This window comes from Chrysemys picta, chromosome 1 (genome assembly GCF_011386835.1).
Source record: "Chrysemys picta bellii isolate R12L10 chromosome 1, ASM1138683v2, whole genome shotgun sequence".
NCBI classification, from domain to species: domain Eukaryota; kingdom Metazoa; phylum Chordata; order Testudines; family Emydidae; genus Chrysemys; species Chrysemys picta.
In genome coordinates, this window is record NC_088791.1 from 185,030,173 (window position 1) to 185,046,978 (window position 16,806).

Here is a 16,806-nt window from a genome sequence, read left to right on the forward strand (position 1 = left end):
TTTGCCATCGATGAGTTGATGCAGAGAAAAATACATAGATGCTTTGGATTACATTAAAAAATTCAGCAGCCTCACTAGAAGCTGATGCTGCATCACTGACCACCAAGTCAATGAATGAGAACTGCATGGGACAAAAAAACCTCAAGGGTTTAACTCTCGGATCTGTGTCTGCACTCCTCTGTTCTTTCCTCTCATGTTGGCACCGTTATCGTAGCCCTGACCTCTCATGTCATCTATCGCAATTCCCGTATCTTCCAACTTTTTAAGAAGCACATTTGTTATACCAACCCCTGTAGTATCATAAATGTCAATAAATTCTAGAAAATGCTCTCTGACAGTCACCATTGCAGGGACATTTTCACTAGGTCCTGTTGTTGTTACAAAATGCACTGTTAACGTCATTTATTCTGTATGGCTGATGTCAGGGGTGTAGTCCAGAATAACAGAGTAATATCTTGCTGACTTCAGATCTGCCACAATCTTCTGTTTGACTTTTGTTGCCAGTAACTGTATGCTCTCATTTTGAATTGTTTTTCCAAGGTAGTGGTGTGTGTACATTTCTTGGGTGGTGACTCTTCTTAGATGATCCTGGAGTACAGTATCAAACTCAGCAATCAGCTCCACAATTTTAAGGAAATTTCCATTGTTTGGCACATACAGCTGACTTGAAGTGCCACACAGTGCTAGGTTTTGGGTAGCAAGCATTCTCACAATGGCAATGAGCCTTTTCAGAACATTTTGCCAGTAAAGAGACTCTGATGCAATCTTCTCTTGATGCTGATCATCTATGATGGCCTTTAACCTTAGTGTCATCTCAAGCTCTTTCCACCAATGGAATGCTCTCTGGTGATTTGCTGCCTTCTCATGGCATGCCAGATTTCTACCCAGATTTTTCCTGTCCTTTGTTCCTGCAGAACCCAATGTGGCTGGAACATTAGACTGGAAGAGTTTGCAATCAAAACAGTATGCAGCATTCTGGGTTTTTGAGTACATAACCCATGGCCTCTTCACTTTGTCACCATTGGGGATTTCACGCCAGTAATGTTTTGGATGGAAACATCTATTTTCATTGTCTTTGTGGAACATGAAGTTTTTCACTTGCCGTGGCCCATGCAGTACAAGGAAGTCCCTCAGGCTACTGCTCAAGTGGGTCCACAGTCCTGCATCATCTAGACTTAAGGAACTAAACTCAGCAGCAGCTGTTTCTTGCACCTCCACCACACACTTCTCTGATCTACACTTTTCTTCAGGAATATGCATGGTTACATCCATTTCAGATGGAGATACAGATGCCGCAGTAGCTGCCAGGTCACCTGCACTCTGACTAACTGGAAGATCAGGCATCTCCTCACCACTCACATCCTCACTGGGGCCGGAAAGCTCACCATGAACATTTGTGCCTATGTATCTCAGAAGAGCTCCTTCCTGCTTAGATAGAAAAGCTTCCTTTGCTTTCTTTCTTTTTCTGAATGATGCCTCAGAGGGGCGTTTTCTTCTTCCACTCATGACTGCTGTTCTGTGCCAGCTATAGTTGCTCTCAACACTCAGTTGAAGGGGACAAATACGCAGGCTGGTAGCAGGGCCTGAGTGAGGGAAGATATCAGCGTCTTAAGGGCCTAACTGGCTCCTACTACTTCAGTTGACTGCCTGTTCTCCTCAAGTGGGTTCAGGGAAGCATCAGGAAACAGGAAGCTCCCCGAGGAGCTGGTGTTAATCAGTCCAGGCTCCTGGGGGTGCTAGAGAGATATATAAGAGGCTCCTCCTCCTCTCTCTCTCTCTCTCTCTCTCTCCCAGCAGCTCCTGCCTGCCTGTTATATCTCTTGTGCTCTCCTTCCTCCAGCACAGCACTCCACTATCTCTGTGCATTTAGAGTAGAGCGAATACATGCGCACCAGCAGCAGACACAATTTTCTACACTCTGGGTCCTAGTGGTGCTCCCCGCCACAGTCTGGCACCTTAGGCAGCTGCCTCAGTTCGCCTCATGGTAAGGCCAGCCCTGTGCTAATTACTCAATACCATTCCAGATGTTAGGTAAATACCTGGTATGTTCTAATCCTATTGCTTATGTTTGGGTGTGCTTAAATCTAATAAACTGTAGTTTTAGATAGAGTATGTTTACTTGCATGAATCTTATCAGACAGAACTGTTGTGTTCCTGTTGATTTATTCCTTACACCATCTGGAATGAAATAGTTAAGTTGCTCCTGTTGGGGGTTCTGAAAACCCCTGGTAACAGTCGGACCATGGAGCTCCCACTCATGGTTGAGGTACCAGGTCTGGTTGAGTGCATCCGCCAGAAGGTCTGCATCCCTGAAAGTTACGCCATATGGGGCATGATGTTGTGGCATATACACCAGTTCCAGAGGCAGATGGTCTCCTGCAGTATTGTCCGAGAGTGTCTGGATGTGTTGATCGCAGAGAAGAGGCAGGAATGTGCGGCAAGCCAGGCGTACTGCATGCAGCTCCAAGATGTTGATGTGCATGTGTGCCTCCGATGGAGTCCACATCACGTGCACGGCATGGCCATCTAGGTGTGCACTCCATCCAGCTAGGGAGGCATCTGTGGTAAGGGTAGCAGTAGGGACAGGAGTGCTGTGCCATACCTTTCTGGTGATGATCATCAGGAGATGAGAGGTTTGGAGGAAATCAGTGTTTCATCTGGAGAGGATGATGCCATCAGGTCTGCCTCTGGGTCCGAGCTGGAGAGTTCCAGCAGAAGGGCATGGATGGAGTAGTGCAAGGCTGGCAGAGGTGGGTACGAGCAGTGGGACAGACTGCACCCCAGGAGTGTACCACTGCAGCAGGACTGGGGGTATCCCCCCTAGTGCAGCTGATGCACCCAGAAGACCAAGCTGCTCTGGGACCCCGGGGAGAATGACAGCTGTTCCGCGGAAAAGCCTGCCATCAGCAGGGCTGTTGGTGCTTGTAGTCCAGTGATCATCAGATGGGAGCGCTTGCAGCTCTCCTTCTTGCCCTCGTTGTGCTTTGGTGGTGTGCCGGATATGGGTGGGAGGTAGAGGGTGGGGCATGCACCACTAGTTCTGTGGGTCCAGGATCAGATGCTACATAGTGATGGAGTATTTCCTCCATGAGGAATTTGCAGAGGTGCAGGAGACAAGCGTCATGGGTTCGTGATGAAAAGGACCTGCAGCTATCACAATATATTGCTAGATGCGCTTCCCCCAAGCAGTAGAGGCAGTGGCTGTGCTCTTCGCTCATCAAGAGCAAACGACGGCATGAAGCACAGTTCTTAAACCCTGGGACATGGGGCATAGTCCCCTGACAAAGTCAGGGTGGGCCCAGCTACATCCACAAATAAGAGGACAATTTAACTAACTATATACAATGGATGATTGCTCTCATAGAAGCTACAAGCACATGGAGAGAAGACGCTGACCATACAGTGGTAAGAGGCAACGATCTCTTACAACCTCACCTGAAGCACGAGGCTATGTAAGACGCATATGCGGGTCACAAAATTCACTTAAACAAACAAGGTATATAATGCACAATGTTTCTTATGAAAAAATGTTCAACATCACCAAATTACTATGACGTAGCAGACCTGATATTAACATAAACTATCACCCATCAAATGATATCCCAGATAATGATAAAATATGAACAAATTCAAATAGTACAGTCTCCATGCCTGCAGCATCTAATTTTGTCTATCAGAAGGGTCACTTACATTATGTTTTGAATGCAAGGGTTTTCTGAAAATAGTAAATGTCACCAAGAGTTATGGAAAATGGCTCAATTGTACATTAGGTAATGGAATAAGGTATCAAGACACTTCATGGAATTGTGAAGTTCCTCTCAGACCAGTATACAAAAGGTTATAACAGTGTACATCAAGAGCAAATCGAAACAGTAAAAACACATCAAATACTGTACACACTGACCTAACCTTACAAACCTGGCAGAAATCCCATCAGATGATAAGCAGCCAGTCACAATATGGGTAGGAACTATCAAATGAAATGAGGCTGTTATTTGTCAAACCCTTTAAGAAGAGGATATATCTGGGATTAGCTACACAATACATAGCTTCTTACATTCAGAGCTCTGAGAGCACAAAATCCACATTGCTCAGAGTTGTCTTACCACTTGTATTGAGCGTCATCGTTTTAGGAACTAACTCAAATGCAAACGTACACTCTGAGCTAAAAACGTATCAGTAAAGAAATGATGTAGTGTATTGATGTAGTGCTAAATGTATAGGTACATGAGATGCAAGACAATAACTATGGAAAGTAAAGGTCTTCTATTTAGTATGGAGGGGTAGTAAATAAGGAGCAAGCAGAGACTGAAACACTTAGCTACCTTGCTTTCACTTCACTAAAAATGGATAGTAAGTCACAGGATATTTCAGGCAGTAATAGTTTTATTGAAAAAAAAAAACATGACTTAATCCATTGGGGTCAGGTGACATAATCACAGGGTTCGGTTAAGGAATTCACAGATAATGTCAATGCATTCCAAAATCAAAAAGGAAAGATGAAATTTGCTTTGAATTTTTCCAAGTATTTTTAGAACTCCATCTTGCATAATGATTGGTGTTTCCACAGATGGGAAGAAATGTAGGACAGTGTAGGCTCAATCCTTTCATTGTTAAATACATACAGGTCTGATAATCGCATTCGATGGGAGTTTTGGGTGTGGATGGATAGGAAACTGTCCCAGAGCAGCTATTTTTAAAAGAGGAAAAAAGGAGGATTTGGAACTTGGATTCTAGATGACTGATAAACTTTACACCTAATCAATTGGTAGGGAAATAAAACAACTAAAGATGGAGATTAGTTTATGCATATAGCCACATATTTACAAATATCATTTAGAGCAGAACCTAGGTCTCTTGAGTCCCAATGCAGTGTGCTAGACACTAGGGCACCCTATCTCATTTTTCTTGTCTTCCTACATTATCACAGATTTTGAAAGCATCCTAAGGGAGCTAGGCAACCAAATCCCATGGGATTTAGGCTCCTTTGAAAAATCCCATTTAGCATGTGGCCCCTGACTGAACACTTTCCTCTTTGTTGTTTTCACACTCAGGGCTTGCTCATAGCAAAAAAACCCCACACAAAAATAAAACAAAACAAAGCCCTACTGAATACAATAGGACCAGGACCAAGCATTTAAATGAGGTAAACAGAAAAACGATGAAAGGTGCAAGAACTCAGATCATGCAAAGTAATTTCTGATCTAGTTGGCAAAGTAAGAATATTAGAATTCTAATTTACAATACGCTTAAAATGTAGGTTGATGGAGATGATAAATTAGAAATGTTTAAAATCCTTAACAGCACAGTTTGAAATCAGGCAGAGATCTCAGACAGCATGAGTGACAGAAATACAAGGTACAAAAAGAACAAATGTAGAGCAGATGTCAAGAAGCACTTTTAAACACAGTCGGCTAATACACTTTTGGAATGGCCTAATGGGCAAGCTTGTTGAGGCAAACACAGCTATGCAATCAAGAAGCAATTAGAAGGAAATGATGTATTAAAATGGATAAACTTCAATATGCTGAATGACTCTCTCTTATTCCCAATCATTTTTACAGCTTTATGAATTGAAAATATAGTGTGTAAAAAGGCAAATTCAACTTTGCAAAACTCAGGAATGCTCAGAGCAGGTTTTCCACTTGATTAAGTCACCATGCGAAACCACTGATTAACTTTTGAATCTCTTTTTAAGGAGGGAACTGTTGGGGTTTTGGAAACAACAGTATGTGCTGGTTGTATAAATATTTAGCCACCTCTAGCCTTATCAATCCAGGCAGGCTTTTCTAGCTCCCCACATATACTCCATTGCAACATTTCAAACCAAATAATCAGGGGATTGGTAATTACTCACCTGGACAGATATTATTGGGCAACCAAGTTATTCAGTGAGGACGGGGTACACCTATCTGACAGGTGCGCGCATATATTTTTGTCCAATATTAAAGAAAGAATTGGACAAATATATGGGAACCCAGAGCAGGTGGGAGGGAGGCAGCTAAGCTAATTACCAGAGCCTCCTTGTGGCATATGCCCAGGGCAGGTACTCATTATGGAATGGATACAGTGATTGGATGAAATGGATTGGAAGAGGATTAGAAAAAAGCTGGGTAACGGGCTCCTAACATGTGGTATAGCAGGGGCCAATCCCCCTTCCTTTTCAACCCTTTTTACTCTTATTCAAGGGGAAGGCAGCAATGGGCTGTCTGGGACCAGGTTGAAAAGAGAAAGGGCTGGTGGCAGCCTCCCAAACAGGTGAAAACAATTAAGGTGACCCTGTTACTAGGTTCAGGGTGCAATCCAGACCTGTGATGGATTGTGTCACCATTTTCCCTGTAACTGTGCTGTAGCTTCCAGCCTGTGATGCTCACAACTAGCCTACAAGCATACAGATCACACCCTGAAGTGTCTAGACAGCCCTGGGTCAGGAGCTCTGACACCAGCAGCCTCTTGACAGCCCCACTCTGGTTTCCACCAGCCTTGGTTACAACCAGCAAGGTGACCCCAACACATTCTCAGTCCCAAATTTTCCCAAAACCGTGTGCTCTATACTGTCCGGCCCTCTCTTGGGTAATTGAGAGAAATAATACGGTTTGTAGGTTCCTCTAAAGACACAAGACTATTGCAGTACAAATGTCTAACACGTGAGCTATAGGACCAACTCTATTACTTACCAAAGGGAGAAGGTTGTTATTCTGGGGGTTTATGTTGCTGGTGCCATGTGCCAGGATTCAAAGGGCAATCAGTGGGCCCATGCTAGATTTCTCTCTTCTCCATTGTGGGAGGAACAGGAGCCCCTTCCCCAGAGGATGTTCCTGAAGGATGCTGGGACACTAGGACCATGTGTTGGGTCCTAGCAAGAAGGTAGGATTTGTCAGGGGAAGCCCAGCTTTATTCTCTGCCTCCTGCTCCCACTATGGGTGTGCTGGCACCTCCAAGATGTTTTGGCGGTGGCACAGGGTAGGCTATTTAGACCAGTCAATGTTTTTCCCTAGGAACAAAGCAGAGTATGAGAAATTATAATTTTTAACACTTTAAAATTCAGCTAAATATGAGTGGAATTTCATGGGGAAAAGAAAAGGCACCTTTATAGATTGAGAAGTTTCTCCTTCCTGAATACCAAAGGCAAATAATGAAGGTGCTAATACTTCTCAAAGATAAGGTCACAACAATCCTTCGAAATTGAAAATATTAGGCATTCTGAATATAGGGATCAGTACCAGCTCGCCTTATAAAATTCTGACTATTAAGATTGATTTAAAAATAGAGTAAATTTTAATATTCATTTATATTCAGAAAATAGCTAGACAAACGTATTGGTTTGGAGTTTCTGTGCAAATTATTTACAAATGTCTTACAATACAGGGTTGAATTTATGCAAGGGTAATAACTATGTATCTCATTCATGCAGAAGACAATTATTAATGTCTTTCCATTAGTGCAGTTAAGAGGCATAAAGTCAATCATAATATGAATCCTAATGTATTTATTTTGCAATTTTAAGTTATAGCACTTTGAAGTAAGGGTACATTGAAACTTGTTAATAGATGAAAGTTTTAATAAACAATTACAAGAGTATTATAATATGTTGCAGGAACACAAAATTATTAGAAAATACTTAACTCATTAGTCAGATGTTTATCTCATGCTGAACAATCCAACAGAGAAGCAGAAGTCAATAAATACTTTTAAGATATATTTTTTTAAACACACTGGCTTATTTCCTGATTATTCCCCCCCCCACCCCACCCCAAAGCACCAGGCACGTTCTGACACTCTTACCTGAAGCATTTGTCTTTGGCATGATTTCTCACTAGCCAAAACTTCAGCATAACCCCTCCTCATATTAAGAGCAGCACACTAATAGGGTGCTTCCGGAATAAGAAATATGAACACAAAGTTTAACGGAGACTACTACATTAAACTGCTTCAAAGTACTTCTAAGCTGGAGTACAAACAATGATTTATACATGGCTACAAAATGTTGGAAAGCAAAGTCATTGTTTATTAGGAGAAAAAAAATCTATTCATTATTTAACTCATTTCTAGCTTCCTCCGGTGAATTTTTTCTGGGTTTCTCCAAGTCCAAACCATAGATAAAATAATCCCAGTGGTTGATTTCCAGAAGCCAATCTTAATTCTGTAGAATGTGTGCTCTGGATTTCAGGGATCTAATGTACAGCGAAGAAGGGATAATCATCACACATGTGAAGATTGGTGGATCAGGGCCACTTACTATAGATCTCCTCAAATGAAATCATTTGAAATCTAGATTTTAGACCAAAAAGCCGTACTCATGGTTAAGGCATAAACTGAAAGCATCACTTAATGAAAAAAGGCAAAAATACTTCAGTAAGTCACTGCCTCCATAGCAACACAGGAGCAGATTGCCTCTATGATATAGGCCTATATATTGCCAAAACATTGTCCAAGTATTAACCCTCCTCACCTCTATGAGGTAATTATGAACCCCATTATTTTCCTCATTTGTAGCAAGGGAAACTAAAGCAGAGGATGAAATCTTGCCCCTGGTGAAGTCAATGGGAATTTTGCTGTTGACTTCAGCAGGGCTAAGATTTCACCCAGAGTGTTTAATTGCTTCACCAAAATTATACATGAAGTAGGTAGTAAAGTGGGTATTGAAACGCTGCCTGTATTGTGGCTCCAGGGCCTAGATTACACACTTTCATATAGTCCATATATCCGGGGCTATTTTTTCCTTGAAATTTGGGTCATTGAAGCCAGTTTCTCCCATTGGGCTCTTTTAGGGGCTGCAAGCAAATCAAATGTGCAGTGGGAAAACAGACAGACTTCTCCATAAGCATGAAAATACAAAACCAGAATGTAAACCTATGAAGCCTATTTCTCATTAAAAACATCATTTTTCAAGAGTAGCTACACATGCAAAAATAGATTTCTGTATTCTGACTAATTTGATGGGATACTGCTACTTGGAGGAGAGAGTACTGTTACATTTAGTGATTGATTATGAAACTAAAGGGAAAAATAACAATACTTTTTTCTAGTCAAGCTATTTTCAGAAGCAGGTATAATATTTGTCAGAGCCCCAAGACTTCTAAGAGTCCAGAAGAATGACAAACAATCTTTTGTTCCTGTGCTTAAGATGAAAAATTAATTAATCTGTATATTATATCTCAAGTATCTTACCATAATCGTTTTTATAAAATGTTCTTATGCTTCATTGTGTCGATGATTGAGACTGCAAGTCTTTGGTTGCATACATTTATGAATGATATTTTAAGAGTAAATTACTTCCCAGTCACTATTTCAAAGCTTTATGAATCTGAATGTTGCCTGGCACTGGCAGTGGTAACGGAGGGAGGTGCCTAAGTGACTTAGGAGCAAAATTCCCAATGAAAATCTGTGGAAATTGTGCTCCCAAGTTACCAAAAGTCAACTTTTTTTCTCACCTTTTTTGCAGTTTTCATTAGTAGAGATGGGTATCCTGAAACCCCACTTTATAGAGATGATTTCATAATGAAGATATATTTGAGCATTAGGAATTTCTAAAATGGCTCCCTGCTAACAGGAAAATGTCCAGTTTGCCAAATACGGGTAATGATACTTGTTTCCTTCACAAGGACAATATTGCCTTCATGACTAGCCTGTAGGCCAATTCTTTGGAAACCCAAATTAACCCTTTGATTACTGGGAATGAAAACTCATTCTCAGTGTTCTGCCCTAAGGTACCAGAGAGGAGTATTGTACAGTTGTTCTCAGCATCTAAGCCTTTCTAATTTCCTGCCACCAAAGAAGGCTTGCCTTCCTCTCCCACAGGAACTAGGCTCCTCCCCTGTACTATTATCTTCTACATAGCTCCATGCTCCCATTCATCACTGCAACAATCTGTTCCAAGCAGCCTAAGTGTTTCAAAATTTGCCACCTATTTCAGTGCTGATGGCCTCACCCTCCAGCCTTCTGACAGCCAGTTGCATGCCAGTCTTTTCTTGCTGCTGCCATGAACTACTGATCCCAGCAGTGGGCCAACAGGGTCAAGAACCATCAGTAAGAGGGCATATAACAAGTCAGGACTGCTGGGTGGTGGAAGAAGACAAAGTCCTGGAAGGATGAAGGTAGGACCATATGTTACTCATTCCATGCATTCTTAGTCTTTTCCTTCTGTCCCATTCTCCTCTCTAGCACAGTGCCCCCATAAAATGTGAAAATTAGCCACTTTCCAGATGACATTCTCCTGGGGAAAAGCTATAGTTTTGTGAGGGTTAGGGATCTTGTTTACTTGAAACAGATTCTTACAGCTTTTGTCTTTCCTCTTATCTTGTATCCCATTCCCTTCCCTCTGCTATTCTCTCCTGGGTACCATTTATGTTTAAAAAAATGTTTGATTTAAGTTTATTGAGTACTCTGACTATTTTGCTGCAGAGAGTTATGTTTCTAAAGAAGAACTTGGGTAGCTAACAGCCATGAAATTCCCATGTTAGGCAGAAATCCTCTAGCCCAAACATGAAATCAGTATAGATCAAGAAAGCCTTACTAAACTACAAGCACCTCATTTTCTATTATTAGCCTGTTATTATTGTACATTTGTCATAATAAAGTCACATATCAGCAGGAACAATTACAAATATTGTGATGTCAAATCACAAAAAATATCATATTTGGTTACCATATTATCTGTGTTGATCATAAGCACATAAAGGACTGAGGTCTTATCTTCACATCTATATGTAAAGCATCAGGTGCAAGGCTCACAGCATAGATCTAAAATACTGTTCTACTACTAATAATAATAATTAATAATTAATTAACAGTCTGTTAAAAGAGCCTTTAACTTCTTGGTCACCAGTTCAAAATATTAGTAATGAAAATAAGTCATTATTTATGGCTGACAGAATTAATGGGGTCAGACTAGTTTCAAATGGACACATTTTCATATTACAGTTGTTACAAACAATATAAAGTGCAGCTTGGTCAATTCTAAAATGTCCTTCTATCTTTTAGAACCCATATAAATTTTACGGTGTTTAATTTCAACTTTCTCGGTAAGAAAACACAAGATAAAAAATGTCTCTGAATATCAATTTTCACTTTAAAATACCAAAAAAAATGTAATCTAATTTTCAATCTAGGACATCTATATTATATTAAAATCATTATTTTGTTCTACTGTGGGCAAAACATAGCCTAGAGAATGCTAGGACAGGCTTTTACTAATTCGAAACAAACACCTGCATTTTAATGAAACAGTGACATTTTTTAACGGAACAAGACCATATTGTTGTACTGTTTCTTAACCACATATTCCATAACAACTGTCTGATCTAATGATCACCTTAACAAAAATGGTCTCCCAAGTGCTGTAGGTATTTGAATAAGATGACTATGCAAACAAATAGGAGTAGTCAAACTGATTGCAGAAACGAAAAATCTTTGACATTGTACCACTGCAGGAAAGCATACTCCATTAACCTCTGTGTCCTATGAAATCACAGTTACTTATTGTACAACTTCAATTAGCTTGTCAAATCAAAAACACTGTCACTAGCTTTTTTCTTTCGATCAGTTCAAGGAAAGGGGCAGTGCATGAACCGAATTACCATTACAATTAATTCTGTTCTTTCAAAAATCACCCAATACATTTTTGGAAGTAAGACTATCTGATGATAACAAAACTGCAAATGCAGAGAAGTGTCACTGATGCGATCTGCAGCAGACCTTTCATTCATTAGAAAACAGGGATCATTGAGAGTTGTGCACTGAGCCTGAATGGACAGTGTGCAGCACATGATCTATAGCTATCGTTCGATTTGTCTGCCACGTTCAAGCTCGTCCATAAAATTCCTAATGGCTGATTACATACTTATGCTATACTCCCTGAAAAGTGTCATATGTGTAATTTTCCTTGTGAATGCACAATATCCACGGTTACATGCCAACATAGTGATAAACATGGCAATAGTCTGTGTCCTTTGCAAACTGAGAAGCGAGGCACTCAGAACAATGCACTTAGTTAAATCTATTCCTAGAGTACAATAATACCATTATTTACTTATACTAGAAAATAAGCAAAAAAGTAATAGTGATATTAATAGAAAGGAGGACTAAACAGGAGAAAGATATGTAAAAGCATAGATACGAGAAAAAAAGTGAAGTTTTTAAGGTAAGATTTATAGAGCATCAATTCAGTAGCTTGGACTGGGAGAGTTTTGGACAGATGGGGGAGTACAAATCTTGGTTAAAACATAATTTGCAAGCAATCCAGTGGCTGAAATATTCTCATACAAATCATTTGTCATATAATTTTGTATAATGAACCATGCATAAAAATCAAAGTCTGTTCACAATAAAGGCCTAAATTCAGTAATTAAATGTTAACTGTGAACAATTTGCATAGCTCTATTTGTAAAGCACTGCGCACGGCATTTGTTCTATATAAATAGTAATACACCTGTGGATGTATGATGCTATATAGAGTAGTTAAGATAATTATGTAACAACATAAGTATCAGTTATACAAATGAGATCAAACAGCTATCACCAAATAGCTTATCTCCAGATACTCCAGAATGTCCCTCTGAAGTACTTGGAAATTCCACACACATGTCTTCCCAGTACTAGCTAATCAGTTGTTTCCAAAACTGCAGTTTCTTTCTACCACATTTGGGAGAAGGTAATTCTACAATGGCTTTCTATATATAGCAAGCTTTCTTTGGCAGAGGATTGGCCTAATGTGAAACATATGATCAACTATCAATCCTCCAAATATTCTTTTTTTTTTTTAGATTTGATTATTCAGATTAATTTGGATCACAAAATTCACTTCAGCGCTCTGAAATGAAACTGTCTGAAAATTTATATATATATATATATATATATGTATAAATCCATTGCAAAGTTCTTCTCATGACAACATGACAGAAGATACATGTATATGAATCAACAGAGGGCACCTTTAAGACTAACAGAAGTATTGGGAGCATAAGCTTTCATGGGTTCTTACAGATTGCTTTTTACAGATTCAGACTAACACGGCTACCCCTCTGATACATGTATATGAATATTTTTTCTGCTGAATTAGTTAGTCATCTTGGGTGAAATCTTTGCCTAATTGAGATCAGTGGAGCTATGACAACTTACATCAGCTGAAGATCTGCCCTCTTGAGTTCAACATGTCTTATTCAGGTGTGTAACTGTTTCGTCATAAAATTACTTAGAGCATAGATTGAGTGGCTTTCTATAGTTTAACGTTGAGCAAGGAAACTACACACTTACCTTAAGAGATTCTCCTCAAGATTTATAAGAGCACAACTATATTGTTTGCGCGTTTTCCCCTTATAATATTTGTTATATGGAACAATATTAAAATGCCACACTTATCTCTTTCCCACCTCCCAAATGATAATGTGGAAATGTTGAAAAAGAAAAGTGTTATGAATAGGCATGGAACCAAGACACAGACACTACGTTTTTATTTGTTCACTTATATTGGTAGTAGGGAAAAGAAAGATCCCTTGGTAAATCCAGTCTAAGTGGGTGAACTCATTAAATCTTCAATAAACTATTGCTATGGCAGAAACTCTAAATCACAAATTGATTTAATTATTGATTTAAGAAGAGGAAAAAAGTCAACTGAATTTTAGCGTATTGTGCCTTTTTTAACAATGGCTAACTGAGACAGATGTTTGTAGATAGCATAACAGATGCTAAATGATTCTTTTTTTTATAAGACATTTATAAAAGAGAAACAGAATTAAATGTCAAAATGATAGAGCTACTTTCACTTCAGAGAAATAAACCTCCCCAAACTCATTAAACTGGAAACAACAGTCAGAACAGGTGTTCATGTAAGTGGGATTATAAAGTTTGTATCATTTGGGGAATAAAGGATTTTTTCATACACTCAGATGTATTAACCTACCTATTTTTTGTTTCCTTTTGATATATTTCAACGGGATATTTAATGATAGAATAATTTATTAAATCTGTAGGTGGTTAGCATTCCAATCTCTTATTCAGCAGCTGCAATATTAAGAATCAAATACCCAAAATAATTACCAGCTGAGTCGGTGATAACTTTTCCTTTGTTCATAATAGCCATATAAAAAAATCTTTCAAACAAATGAATTGCCTTAAAGGTGTCTTCTTAATTTTATTATTATTGTGATTTGTGACTGCTCTGCATGGTACTTGGACAATCAAATATACCTAGACATAGTAGAAACAATATAATTAAAAGAGAAAAATGACATCTTGGATAATAAAATAGATAACAGTATTTCATAATCTCAGTCTACAAACAGGATTGAAAACACACTCCAAACCTCTTCCGGATCTCATCTAGGCATCACTTTATGTGCTGTTACAGGCATACTGTTAAGCAGTGTTAGCTCCCTCCTCCCTCTCCTCCCCCCCCCCCCCCCCAAATATAGCTTCTATTAAAACACAGAAAAAGAGACTGAAATGGTAGGTGTGTAAATCAGTTAAGTGGTAGAGAAATTTACAAAATATCTACCATGGATGTTTTCATTTTTCAAAAATTTAAATAAATTAAAAAATAGTTGTAACTGAAATATTCCCTAGTAGTTCTGGAAACCAAAAGCTTAAGTTTTGTGCTAGTCCATAAGAATCAGAAATGAAAGGGAACAATAAATAAAAGTGAAACTTAAAATCTTATGTGGAGAGACAAGGTGAGTGAGGTAATATCTTTTACTAGACCAACTTCTGTTGGTGAAAGAGTCAAGTTTTCTCTCTCACCAACAGAAGTTGGTCCAATAAAAGATATTACCTCACCCACCTTGTCTCTCTAATAGCCTTGGACTGACACAGCTACAACACTGCATACAATTTTTGTTGTTGAAGTCAATGAAAATTTCATGAACTAACAGTAGTGGAGGAGATTATACTGATTAGAATAAGATTATTTAGTCCTTAGTTATTTATTTAAGAACACGGCATTTTTAAACATGTCTGAGAAAGAATTATATTAATTATAAATGAACATAAAAAAAATCTACAAAGGAGCCATATTAAGAAATATTCTGATTCTATTTTAGGGTAACCCCTATGAAAAGAAAATATTAACCTTTATATGAAGCTTTTATAAATATATGAATATAGTATTAAGTATTGAGTCTGGAGCCTGTCTCCTCCAGATTACCAGTTTACTGTTTACTCAGGCCATCTAATGACTGTTGTCCTATGTAAAATTGTATTTTTAAATGAGAGAACACATTGCTATCATAAAAACACTCACTACTGAGGCATAGAAACAACTGGCTATTCTCTACTCAATTCATGCTTCCTCCAAATCAAGGCTGGTGTACATTATTGGGAGGGATGCAGTAATCTGTATATCTGCAGCCTGTGCTTGTATAGTCTATTGATAAAATGGAGGATTTCAGGGTAAAATTTTCAAAAGCACTTAATTCAATTAGGAGCCTGAGTCCATTAAAAGTTAATGGGACTTGGCACTTTGGTAAAAGGGTCTTAGCTTTTGAAAAATGTACCCTTAATATCTATAGCTGTCATTCCAATATGGTTCACAATCACTGAATTTGCAGCGATCCATCTACACTGAACTCATGCTTGATCAGTGCCTAAATGCATTCACCAGATTCAGAAACCTGCACAAGGCCCTAAGCACCATGCAGGAGCTGCCCTTGCTGGGAGGCTGAAATGACAAACTATCATTTGGAAGCCACTTGCGTACCAGGGAATTAAAGACACAAATTATAAATATGGCTAAAGTGAAAACCTTTAACACATACTATTCCAGAGTCCCAAACCACAGAAGCCTAATTGCTATTCATGCATTACTTTCCATACTACGGTATAGATGTATTTTACATTAATCTAGGATGAAATAAGTCATGTTGAGTATATGCCAACCACATATCCAGAAAAATTCTGCAAACAAAGATTTATGTGGTTGTGGTGGGGGAGGACAAACCGAATATATTCCCATTTGAAAGTGACATCTTTTAAAAATAAGAGTCCTTTGAATTTCCCCATTTAAAATGTACCCTCTCTATTTTGCTTTAACTGATGTTAATGCTTAACCCTTCAGAACAATAAAAATGATGCATTAGACTGAGAATATTTTCTGTGACAATAGTCACAGAAAAAATGTTGCTTGAAGAAGTACTGCTTAGTTTGGCTTTGGAAAGATCTTTGTTGTTGATGTTTTGAAATCAGCAATTGCTAACAAAATAGACACAAGCAAGGTCAGCCATTCAATACCCTATTTGTTTTATAGAAAGAAAATATCACAACCTTCTATGTACAGGACTGGCAGGAATCCACACGCTCAGAAGTGCATTTAGTGTTTTAAAGCTGGTTCAGCTATATTTGCTCAAATGAATTAAACCTTCTTTTTTTTTTTGTAGACACTCAAGCCAAAACATTACCTAGGAAGTTATCTGAGAGCCAAAAGAGGAGGTATGGTCCAGTGGATACCCCATGGCACTGGGAGTCAAGAGACCTTGGTCCTATTTCCCACTTATGTTCTGTGTAATGCTGAGCAAGTCACTTACATTTGTGGGCTTCTTTTTCCTCTCCCACCTTCTGCTTTGTTTTCTAGTTAGACTACAAGCTATGTAGGGCAGGGTCTGTCTCTTGCTATGTGTTTGCCCACAGCCTAGCACAATGGGGCCCTGGTCTTGGTTAGGTTTTCCAAGTGCTATCATAATACAAATAACCAATATTTAATAATAAATATCACAATGTCCTTACATTTTAAATAAACTATAGTGTGCTACCCATTTAGGGCATCCTCAGGGCTCAGTCACCAGGGCTCATACCTACTGAACTGGTGGTTATGATCTA

General features: G+C 38.9%; 1 long non-coding RNA gene across 1 annotated transcript in view; it reads right to left on the minus strand.

Moving 5' to 3' along the window:
* Positions 1–6,681: 6,681 nt before the first annotated feature.
* LOC135977132 (uncharacterized) overlaps positions 6,682–16,806 on the minus strand; it is a 110,702-nt gene continuing 100,577 nt past the window's right edge. The window contains exon 3 of the long non-coding RNA XR_010594484.1: positions 6,682–6,994. This is a non-coding gene — a long non-coding RNA (uncharacterized LOC135977132). The remainder of the gene's footprint in view (positions 6,995–16,806) is intronic.